The sequence below is a fragment of the Rhinoraja longicauda genome, chromosome 42 (assembly GCF_053455715.1).
Source record: "Rhinoraja longicauda isolate Sanriku21f chromosome 42, sRhiLon1.1, whole genome shotgun sequence".
Taxonomy (NCBI): domain Eukaryota; kingdom Metazoa; phylum Chordata; class Chondrichthyes; order Rajiformes; family Arhynchobatidae; genus Rhinoraja; species Rhinoraja longicauda.
Genome location: NC_135994.1, coordinates 109,160 through 121,529, shown reverse-complemented (window position 1 = coordinate 121,529; position 12,370 = coordinate 109,160). Strand labels below are relative to the sequence as shown.

General features: G+C 47.0%; 1 protein-coding gene across 2 annotated transcripts in view; it reads right to left on the bottom strand.

Annotated features, from left to right (window-relative positions):
* The window catches only part of rnf41 (ring finger protein 41), a 34,155-nt gene extending 26,185 nt beyond the window's left edge, over window positions 1-7,970 (bottom strand). For both annotated transcript variants that reach the window (XM_078431269.1, XM_078431270.1), the window contains exon 1: window positions 7,831-7,970. The gene's annotated coding sequence lies outside the window, so the exon portion shown is untranslated. The remainder of the gene's footprint in view (window positions 1-7,830) is intronic.
* Window positions 7,971-12,370: the final 4,400 nt, after the last annotated feature.

Here is a 12,370-nt window from a genome sequence, read left to right as displayed (position 1 = left end):
AGTGGAAGCTATAGAAGCAGCTACAATTGTGACTATGAAGACGTTTGGACAGATGTATGGATAGGAAGGGTTTAAAGGGAAATGGGCCATGGACTTGTTTCCAAGCTGTAAGGCCCTACGACTCTACAACCCATTGCCCAGATCCTTATGGACTTACCACATGTATATTCCACTTTCCCCTCCTCTCATTCCACCGAGTTAAATTCAGTGCTATAATTATAAAACACGGGCCAGCTGATGACTGGAAGCAACAGCATCAATTTCAAGAGTGGAAGGGAAGCCAATGCAAATCTGGCGACGAGGAAACAATGTCGTGGAGCACCTCAGACGAAATGGCAAGGTCAAAGGGTGTTCTTAAAAAAAAAGAGGGTCTGAAGAAGAGAGTGCCAGAGGGTTTTACAGAAGGAACAGAATGTAAGATTGAAGCAGCTGATGGCACAGTTGTTAATACCAGAGTTGCACAAGCAACATTGAAGAGAGTTGGGGGAGGGGGGGTTAGAACAGAGGACTTTCCCAGCTTCAAAATGGATATTAGTGATCTCCTCGATGACAAAAGGCACAACTACAAACCAAACCAAACCAGAGAATTAAATTTTGCCAAAATGAGATAAGAATTCAGCCAAATTACTCAACCAAAAAAAATAAATACATGGTGCAGTCATTTAACAGTTAACTGTCAACTGTTTTTGACCCAATTACCAATGACAAAACAGTGTGAAATATACCAATTCAGGCAAGTCAATACAATACTACTTCATCTCTTAATAGATACAGTAAATTGCCTGGAGCTAGAATTTCAAAAATATGCAATGTCACATCTCTAAACATATTCAATGAGATCATTATATTTATAAATTTTAATCTCAGGCTTCCTGATACCGATGGCAAACACACGGGAGCCACAGAAGGTAGTTGAGGCCAGTTCATTGGCTATATTTAAGAGGGAGTTAGATGTGGCCCTTGTGGCTAAAGGGATCAGGGGGTATGGAGAGAAGGCAGGTACAGGTTACTGAGCTGGATGATCAGCCATGATCATATTGAATGGCGGTGCAGGCTCGAAGGGCCGAATGGCCTACTCTGCACCTATTTTCTATGTTTCTATGTTTTAAGCCTTTGAAAATGACAGAAACTGAGAAATTATAACTCACAAAAAAAGATTGCACACCACAGCACTTGCTTTCTTTAAACACAAGACGGGATACCTAACACTGCGTTTTAAGGTCACAATACGGCTTTATCAGGTGGAGATCGAAAAGCTGCACCGAGGGCAGCAAAAATCAGATAAGGCATTCCTTGGAAACTCTCCTCCTCCTCCCCCTCCCCCTCCTCCCCCCCTCCTCCCCCCCCCCCTCCCCTCCCCCCCTCCTCCCCCCCTCCTCCCCCCCCTCCTCCCCCCCCCCTCCCCTCCCCCCCCCCCCCCCCCCCCCCCCCGCAGACCAGTAGGAATGTGGAACTTGCTCCAATGGGGAAAGCAGAGCTGCATTTAAGAGCAAGCTGGATAAACATTTGGAAGAAATTAATAAGGAGACAAGGATGGCGTGGAGCATAAAGACTAGAACAGACCAGCTGAGCCAAACAGCCTGCTGCATATTCTATATATAATATGCCCTACATGTGGCACTTCATCCAGCCTGACATGAAGCATGTAACTAACTGCTTTTAGCAACAGCTGACCCAAAATTAAACACCTTTAGGTTAGAGGGCAGAGCTTGCAGAAGACGAATCCACCATTTACAGCGAGCTTAGAGTTTCGGCATGGAAACAGTCCCATTGAGGCCATGCTGATCATTAATCACCCAGTCACACTTGTTCTGTTATCCCACTTTCTCATCCACTCCCCACAATTTAGGGCAAATTTTGTTTTACATGGCAAATTTACATGCAAAACCCGCATGTCTTTGAGACGCGGGAGGAAAGCGGAGGGAAACCCTCACGGCCACAGGGAGAACGGGCAGCCTCCACACACGGACAATATCCGAGGTCAGGATGGAACCCGGGTCTCTGGCACGGAGGTACCAGCTGTGTCACTGTGCCACCCAGTGGTTGCTTTTTAGCAACGTGCAATAATAAAATTGGACTCCAACTTCAAACCAACCCTTGCAAGATTAAAAAGGAGCTTCCACGCTTTTCTCTGCCAAATCACAGATAGCAGCAAAAAAATGCCTCTAATGACAACTGGTTTATCTTCATATAATTTTCTGCTCTCACCAGCAGAAAGGGGCGAGCACACACAAAGAGGAGTTTTAGTTAAACAATTGGAGTATGCTGCCGCTTCAATCTTGGTTGAGTCCGGAACTTGTCCTCAACCTGGATCCCAAAGTCGAACCTTCCAGACCAGACAAAAGGACCTTGAAAGCCCTTTCTTAAAGTCCGACACCATGTCTCAATCTTCTCAGTCTCCTCTTCAAGAAACTCAATCAAATTTATCACAATCTCAGCCCCTTTCCCGCATTCTCAGCCCCCGTTTTCCTCCTTGTGCATCCAAATACCAACTGTGCATCCAAATACCAACCCAACTCCAATTACAAATTTGCAGATTATAGCACCATAGTGGGCCAGATATCAAATAATGACAAGATGGAGTGTAGGAAAACAAGGACAGAATCCCCCTCGTTCTCACCTTCCACCCCACCAGCCAGGGTATCCAACAAATCATCCGCCAACATTTCCGTCACCTACAACGGGACCCCACCACTGACCATATCTTCCCATCCCCTCCCCTCTCTGCGTTCCGCAGAGACCGTTCCCTCCGTAACTCCCTGGTCCACTCGTCCCTTCCTACCCAAACCACCCCAACCCCGGGCACTTTCCCCTGCAACCGCACGAGATGCAACACCTGTCCCTTTACCTCCCCCCTCAACTCCATCCAAGGACCCAAACAGTCTTTCCAGGTGAGACAGAGGTTCACCTGCACCTCCTCCAACCTCATCTATTGCATCCGCTGCTCCAGATATCAACTTATTTACATTGGCAAAACCAAAGGCAGGCTCGGCGATCGCTTCGCTCAACACCTGCGCTCAGTCCGCATTAACCAATCTGATCTCCCGGTGGCCGAGCACTTCAACTCCCCCTCCCATTCCCAGTCTGACCTTTCTGTCATGGGCCTCCTCCAGTGCCATAGCGAGTCCCACCGGAAATTGGAGGAACAGCACCTCATATTTCGCCTGGGCAGCTTGCAGCCCAGTGGTATGAACATTGACTTCTCCAACTTTATATAGTTCCTCAGTCCCTCGCTCCCCCTCCCCCTTCCCAGATCTCCCACTGTCTTCCGGTCTCCACCTATATCCTTCCTTTGTCCCGCCCCCCTGACATCAGTCTGAAGAAGGGTCTCGACCCGAAACGTTGCCCATTCCTTCTCTCCTGAGATGCTGCCTGACCTGCTGAGTTACTCCAGCATTTGGTGAATAAATACCTTTCCCTCAATGTCAGCAGGACAAAGGAGATTGTTATAGACTTCAGGAAGTGAAACAGTACACATACCCTGGTTTGCATTGACGGCACCAAAGTAGAGATGGTTAAAAGCTTCAAATTCCTCGGAGTAAATATCACCAACAACTTCTCCTGGACCAGTCATCAAGCAATGGCCAAGAAAGCACACAAACAACTCTACTTCCTTAGAAGGCTTAGGAAGTTTGGCATGTCCTCTACAACTCTCACCAACTTCTGTGGATGCACCGTAAAAAATTTATCGGGATGCATCACAGCTTGGCTTGGGAACAGAAGACAGCAAGAAATTGCAGGGAATTGTGGACGCAGCACAGACCATCACACAAACCAACCTCCCTTCCTTTGAAGAAGGAACGTCACCCATTCCTTCTCTCCAGAGATGCTGCCTGTCCCACTGAGTTAATCCAGCTTTTTGTGTTTATCTCCCTTCCTTTGACTCCATCTTTACTTCACGCTGCCTCGACAAGGCCACCAGCATAATCAAGGACGAGTCTCACCGCAGCCATTTCCTCTTCTCCACCCTACAATCAGGCAAGAGGTACAGAAGTGCAAAAACACATACCTCCAGATTCAGTGACCGTTTCTTCCCCGCTGTTATCAGGAAACTGAACCATGCTATCACCAATTAGAGAGCAGCACTGACCAACCGTCTACCTCATTGGAGGCCCTTGGACTATCTTTAATTGGACTTTATCTTGCACTAAACGTTATTTACTTTATCCTGTATCTGTACACTGTGGACGGCTTGATTGTAATTATGTATAATCTTTCTGCTGACTGGATAGCACGCAACAAAAAAGCCTTTCACTGTACCTCGGTACATGTAACAATAAGCTAAACTCCCTACACAAGGACAGATTAGATATATTCACAAAATGCTGGAGTAACAGCAGGTCAGGCAGCATCTCGGGAGAGAAGGAATGGGTGACGTTTCGGGTCGAGACCCTTCTTCAGACTGATGTCAGGGGGGCGGGACAAAGGAAGGATATAGGTGAAGACAGGAAGATAGAGGGAGATCTGGGAAGGAGGAGGGGAAGGGAGGGACAGAGGAGCTATCTGAAGTTGGAGAAGTCGACGTTCATACCACCAGGCTGCAAACTGCCCAGGCGAAATATGAGGTGCTGCTCCTCCAATTTCCGGCGGGCCTCACTATGGCACTGGTGGAGGCCCATGACAGAGAGGTCAGACTGGGAATGGGAGGGGGAGTTAAAGTGCTGGGCCACCGGGAGATCAGTTTTGTTAATGGGGACCGAGCGCAGGTGTTCAGCGAAGCGATCGCCGAGCCTGCGCTTGGTTTCGCCGATATAAATAAGTTGACATCTAGAGCAGCGGATGCAATAGATGAGGTTGGAGGTGCAGGTGAACCTCTGTCTCACCTGGAAAGACTGTTTGGGTCCTTTGATGGAGTTGAGCGGGGAGGTAAAGGGACAGGTGTTGCATCTCGTGCGGTTGCAGGGGAAAGTGCCCGGGGTTGGGGTGGTTTGGGTAGGAAGGGACGAGTGGACCAGGGAGTTACGGAGGGAACGGTCTCTGCGGAACGCAGAGAGGGGAGGGGATGGGAAGATATGGTCAGTGGTGGGGTCCCGTTGTAGGTGACGGAAATGTTGGCGGATGATATGTTGGATCCGCTGGCTGGTGGGGTGGAAGGTGAGAACGAGGGGGATCCTGTCCTTGTTGCGAGTGGGGGGAGGGGGAGCAAGAGCGGAGCTGCGGGATGTAGAAGAGACCCTAGTGAGAGCCTCATCTATAATGGAGGAGGGGAAGCCCCGTTTTCTGAAGAACGAGGACATCTCAGAAGCCCTAGTGTGAAACACCTCATCCCGGGCGCAGATGCGGCGTAGACGGAGGAATTGGGAGTAGGGGATAGACTTTTTGCAGGGGACCGGGTGGGAAGAAGTGTAGTCCAGATAGCTGTGCGAGTCGGTGGGTTTGTAGTAAATGTCCGTCACTAGTCTGTCTCCTGTGATGGAGATGGTGAGGTCCAGAAACGGGAGGGAGATGTCAGAGATAGTCCAGGTATATTTAAGGGCAGGATGGAAATTGTCCCTGTAAAGTGTCCCTGTAAAGAGTGTTTGAAAAGCGCTATATAAATGTAATGCATTATTATTATTATTATTAAGTGTATGAAGTACAGATTAGATATGCTGACTTTCCCTAATCTGCCCTTAACTATCCAAAAGCACGTAGATTTGGTCTCTCAGAATCCCCTCTTGTAACATTCCCAACTCTAATGTTAGGCTTACCAGCTGGCAGTTCCTAGATCCTTCGCAGCACTTCTTAAATAAAAAGCACAACATCAGCCACCTTCTCGGCTTCCGGTACCTCACCCATGGCCAACCACAAGACTAATATCTCGGCCTGGGTCTCAGCAATCTTCCCCGACCTCCCAAAAGGCGCCTTGATGGATAGAGGAGCTCTGGAGACAGTGCTGCGATACTGGAAGGGTCATCCCTACTGGCAATGCTTTGGCTCCATTAGGGAACGATAGGAACAGAGCCATGCAAGGGCAGCCCCATGCAGCTGGCCACTGGAACGTTCAACTATATTAAAGCACCGCAGAAAGGATAGAAACGGAGGTGGGAAAAACCCACAGCCAAAGAGGGTAGCATTTCTAATTTTGACCAAGGGCAATTTCACTCCCAAGTAGTAAGAGTAAAAGACAGAGGAGAAGTGTTCAGCAGAGAAACAGAAGAGGTGGAAGATTGCAACTTGCTGGAAGAGCTTAAACAGGAAAGCAGTATTAGGAGGTGGGGTGTATAGGAAGGAACTGCAGATGCTGGTTTAAACCGAAAATAGCACAAAATGCTGGAGTAACTTAGCGGGACAGGCAGCATCTCTAGAGAGAAGGAATGGGTGATGTTTCAGGTCTGAAGGGTCTCCACCTTAAACATCACCCAATCCTTCTCTCCAGAGATGCTGCCTGTCCTGCCGAGTTACTCCAGCATTTTGTGTCTATCTAAGGAGGTGGGGTGACATGTGGGGGTTTTACACACAAAGAGATATTGGGGCCGCAGTTAAGCTGCATTTGAAGGGAAAGGATTCAAGTGAAGCAATCCACTGACAATATCAGCCACCACACAGGAAGGATAATCAAGTGGGAAGTGGAATAAAAATAAATCAAGGATTATGAAAACTTCCTGCAGCTTTGCAGAGGCATTAACAGACCAAATATGGAACCACACTTCTAAACACAAGCAGATTTAATAAATGTTTAAAGAACCACCATGATAATAGCAACCTTCACCTCACAAACATCAACCTAGGGATAAACTGCACAACACACAGCTTGATCACATCCGCACGGACATCAGCACATTGATAATTATTCAGTTGATAAACAAACAGGCATCAGCTCACAATCACATTATGACTCGCGTTCCTGCATAATCAGGAACGCATCGACAAGGACAAGTATAAGACGCTAGCACAGTCAAAACAGTCAAATTACAAAAGCTTGAGGCAAAAATTACCAAATACAAGGGAAGAAGTGACAAAGGAATTACGTGACTTAATATTGATTAGGGAGTCAAACAAATCACTTGAAATAGGCTATTTGATTCTGGCAGAAATCAATAATCACTATTAAAACCAATTTATATTACTGAAAACAAAATTAGTTGCTGTCAGGATATATCCCCTCCACATTCAGCAAACAAATAATAATAGCTTTATAGTTACAGTTATAATTTGAAAACACATAGTTAACTACAATAGTGATTCCCTCTTGCTGGATTTTAATGAAGGATTAATCTCCAAGTGATCAAGAGACAACTATGACATCAATCAGCTCCCACACCATTTCACAAAAGGGAAATTTAATTTAAATGGCATCAAAGGATGGAGACAATAATATTCTTATATAATTAAGTTGGGTATCATCAAAATCCTGAGACATCACGGTCTGCTTGGAGGAGGTCCTACTCTTGACTTGAACAAGGACGGAGAAAAAGCCAGTCCATATATTTAACAATCTATCCAAGCAACGACGGGCAGTTAGTTGTCCAGAGAAGCCAGGTAGGAAAAAAACGAATACCTCCTAAAATGTGATGGTGCAAAATAAGAGAGACACAAGGGAGACACAATCAACCTGCCTTCCATTTGAATTAATACAATGAAATATCCAGTAAACAGCAACTTCATTCCAAACCAAAACTGGATAAGTTTTATGTTCGGACTTCTCACCAGCCCGTTCTAACCCTGTGGCATTTTATTGTCAGGCCCCACTCCGTTTATAAAGAAACATTTGTCAGCAGGCCCGTGTCAGCCCGCGGCTTTTCCTGCTGCCCGCCGCGGATACCCCGCACCCTCACCGCCGTCGCCCAGCGCATCGCAAGCGGGGAGGGGGAAAATGACTTCCTTCGGGCCACGGATGGGCAGACTTACCAGAGATCCATCGGCAGTCGGGCAGCCGCAAGTCCTAATCGCGTGAGTGATGATTATTTTATTGAAAGGTTTTCCGAAAGCGCGCACCGCAGCCTTTCAACGTCATCCGCGGCTCCCATCTTTAAACGCGCAGCCCTCGGAACCAGCGCCTCGGGTGAGTGACAGCCCCCCGACCAATCACTGACCTCAGCTCGGAGCGATGGACCACATAACCAATCAGCGTTTAGAATAGCGTTCTTGATCCCGCCCACGGGCAGGTCAATTAACCAATCGTCGTTTGGAATGTCGTTATTTGATCCCGTCCACTGGCAGACCCGTCAGCAAATCACGGAACCCGCCTTATGACTGGCAGCCGCGGCAGCCAATTGCCACTGAATGGGGGAGGGGGCGGGCCTTGCCCTGACAGATGTCCAACTGCACCAACGGTAACATAAATTGTAACGAGGCGCCCAATCAGAGGCAAGGTAACATTTGCGGAGGGGAGTGAATGGGCTGAGTTTCCATGGCAACCGGCCAGGCGGGATGTGGTGACGCAATGTGAATGGAGTCTCCGCCCGCCACTCGTGACGCGGATTAACGCGTCCACCCGGGGACACGTGCCCTCGCCACTGTCCCGTTCCGTTCCCATCCCAGTCTCAGGCAAAGATAATGGGCTCAGGTCACTTCAAGTGTGGGAAGCAACTGCACGTGCTGCTTTGCACAAAATGAGATCCAATGATGCTGCCAGTCCCGCTGCGTTACTCCAGCATTTTGTGTCTATCCCGGTTTAGACCAGCATCTGTAGCGCCTTCCTACACACTTACAACACAATACAACACTAACAGCGAATCCCGTTTTATTTCCCTCCACATACCCGCACACTGGCAGCAATCTCCAGCAGCCCACCGACCCCCTGCGTGTCTTCAGGGAAACGTCTTCGGTGACGGGGAGGAAACGTGAGGACACTGACATTCACACTCACACACACGATTACACTCACTCACACTCTCACACACACACACACACTCTCACATACACTCTCTCACACATACTCTCACTCACACACATCTACACTCACTCACACACACACACTCACATACACACATGCACTCTCACACACACTCATACACACATGCACTCTCTCACACACACACTCACACACACTCTCACTCACACACACATCTGCACTCACTCACTCTCTCACATACACACATGCACTTTCTCTCACACACATACTCTCACTCACAGACACATCTACACTCACACTCTCACATACACACATGCACTCTCACACACTCACTCACACACATCTACACTCATTCACACTCACACACACACTCTCACATACACACATGCACTCTCTCACACATGCACTCTCTCACACACACACACACACTCTCACTCACACACATCTACACTCATTCACACTCACACACACACTCTCACATACACACATGCACTCTCTCTCACACACACACTCTCTCACACACGCACACACAGAGCTGGTGGTGGGGATCGAACCCGGCTCTCTGGAGATACGAGGCAGCAGCACTCCTCAAATGAATTAGCAACAAAATTGATTGCTCTACTGGGGTATACTATAAATCCCCTGAAAGTCAGGAGGAGACAGATAAGGAGGCATTGAGAGAAATCGTCCGGCTGTGGTTGTTTTTTCATCTTCAATAAAGATATTAATCCTCAAGAATCTGCACTTACATGCACTGTCTATTACATGTCAGCGGAGGTCTTGCTGCATATCCGGACCTAGCCAAGATTCTCGATGGCGGTATTCGAACGATATGTCTTCAGTCTGGGACTGGTCGGGTTTTATTTGTACATCCGTGCAGGTTTCTCAATCAGTTGACCTCAGTAGTTTCAGCAGCATGAATGAAGAAAGAAACATGGTTAATGTCTCAGATCGATGACCTTTCATCGGGACGTTTTTATGCCTGAATGATTAACGAGAAAATCAAACATATTTGTCCTGATCTCAAGGGCTACTGTCTATTTGCCGGGATATTATTTAGTTCCAATCAACCCCTACCTCTGTCCAGGCTCAATTGACGTGATGTTCTGAAATTTTAAAAAACAGAATGCCTGGCTGTTACGAAATGTTTCAATATACACTGGAATTTAGAAGGATGAGAGGAGATCTTATCGAAACGTATAAGATTATTAAGGGGTTGGACACGTTAGAGGCAGGAAACATGTTCCCAATGTTGGGGGAGTCCAGAAACAGGGGCCACTGTTTAAGAATAAGGGGTAGGCCATTTAGAACTGAGATGAGGAAAAACTTTTTCAGTCAGAGAGTTGTGAATCTGTGGAATTCTCTGCCTCAGAAGGCAGTGGAGGCCAATTCTCTGAATGCATTCAAGAGAGAGCTAGATAGAGCTCTTAAGGATAGTGGAGTCAGGGGGTATGGGAAGAAGGCAGGAACGGGGTACTGATTGAGAATGATCAGCTATGATCACATTGAGTGGCAGTGCTGGCTCGAAGGGCCGAATGGCCTCCTCCTGCACCTATTGTCCATAAGATCATATTATGTGACATTTTATGACCACTTTAGACAACTGCAGATTTTACAGCCTTGGAGTTTAGTCGATGTGTCGCATGAAAGAACAGTCCAATTTAGTCCCATGCTTGACCTTACCCCCCAGAATCATGCAAATAAATCCTCTTCAACTACTTAATCAATTGCCTTTTTTTTAAATATCTACAGAATCTGATTCCACCGTGCTTTTAGGTTATATGTTTCTGATCTTAGAGTGATACAGTGTGGAAACAGGCCCTTCGGCCCAACTTGTCCCAGCTACACTAGTCCCACCTGCCTGCACTTGGTCCATATCCCTCCAAACCTGTCCTATCCATGTACCTATCTAACTGTTTCTTAAATGTTGGGATAGTCCCAGCCTCAACTGCCTCTTCTGGCAGCTTGTTCCATACACCCACCACCCTTTGTGTGAAAAGGTTACCCCCCAGATTCCTATTAAATCTTTTCACCTTCACCTTGAACCTATGTCCTCTGGTCTTCAATTCCCCTACTCTGGGCAAGAGACTGTGCATCTACCCGATCTATTCCTCTCATGATTTTGAACACCTCTATAACATCAACCCTCATCCACCGGCGCTCCAAGGAATAGAGACCCAGCCTACTCAACCTCTCCCTGTAGCTCACACCCTCTAGTCCTAGTGTTTAGATTAGTTTAGTTTAGTTCAGTTTATTGTCACATGTATCGAGGTACAGTGAAAATCCAGACACAAGGTGTTGGGGTAACTCAGCGGGTCAGACAGCAGGGTCCCTGCCCAAAATTTAGCATGACCTTACTAGATACCATAGTTTCTCCTCATCTACTCTATCTAAACCAAATGATTCTGAAAACCTTTATTAGGTTTCCCCTAGACTTCACTGCTCAGTGGAGAAAACTTCATGCTCTCCAGCTTCTCCACATAACTGAACTCCCTCAAATGTGACTCCAAGCCCATTAATGTGGTTGACTTTGAACTACCTCCTCAGTTTAGGGGGCATTGCCAGAAATGTGGGCACAGCGCCAGAGATCCTGAATACGGGTGCTGTCTGTACAGAGTTTGTACGTTCTCCCTGTGACCACATGGGTTTTCTGATCTCTGGTGCTGTGAGGCAGCAACTCTACTGCTGAGCCAATGTGCCACCCATTCCATCAGTATGATTCCCCGACTCTGGGTAAAAGGCTCTGAGGATTTACCCTATCGATTCCTGCATTTGCCCTTTCGATCATCAACAATTGCTGTTTCCAAATGTGTTTAGGGTGTATTGGCAGTGAGTCCAACTCCACATCCTGCCCCATACCTCTTTCTCATTACTACCATTCTCCTACGACTACCCTCCTTCTCCATTCCCCTCATCCCCTACCTTTTACCTCATGGGTTTTGTATCGCTGGAAGCACGCATGGACATAAATAGCAGCTCATTAACAGTTGAGTAGGCACAAGTTAATAACGGGAACACAATGTGAGGTGTTCAGCCAACATTCCAGAATCAAGCAGGCATGATGCTCATTTTGTGATCTCACATCAACTTATCAGTTATGTCACAACAGAGTAACATCCTCCCGCATAACTGCTGGAATACTGTACCAACATTCCTGAATCATTCAGTCAGATACATTCCACTTCGAGGATCATGTGATATGATTTTGGGATTGTGGTGTCCGTCAGCATTGTGTCAATCTTAAAAATAATTTTAATGTCACGTTTTTATTTCATTTTATTTTTCTCTCCGTGTAATTTAAATTCTGTTTTTAAAAGTGGAATTCATGAAATTCCGCACAAATTCCATGTCCCTTTACTACCTTTATTTATGGAATCATACAGTCCTACTGCACGGAAACAGGCCCTTCGGCCCAACGTGTGCAGTCCGCCCAACATGCCCCATCTACACTCGTCCCACCTGCCCGTGTTTGGCCCATACTAAAACTCTCGTTTGTTCGTTTATTTGTGATCGAACTACAGCCAAAATGGTACGCGATAGCGTGACAATTTTAGGCCCACCTTACTCACCATTGTCGCTTTAATGGCAAAGCAA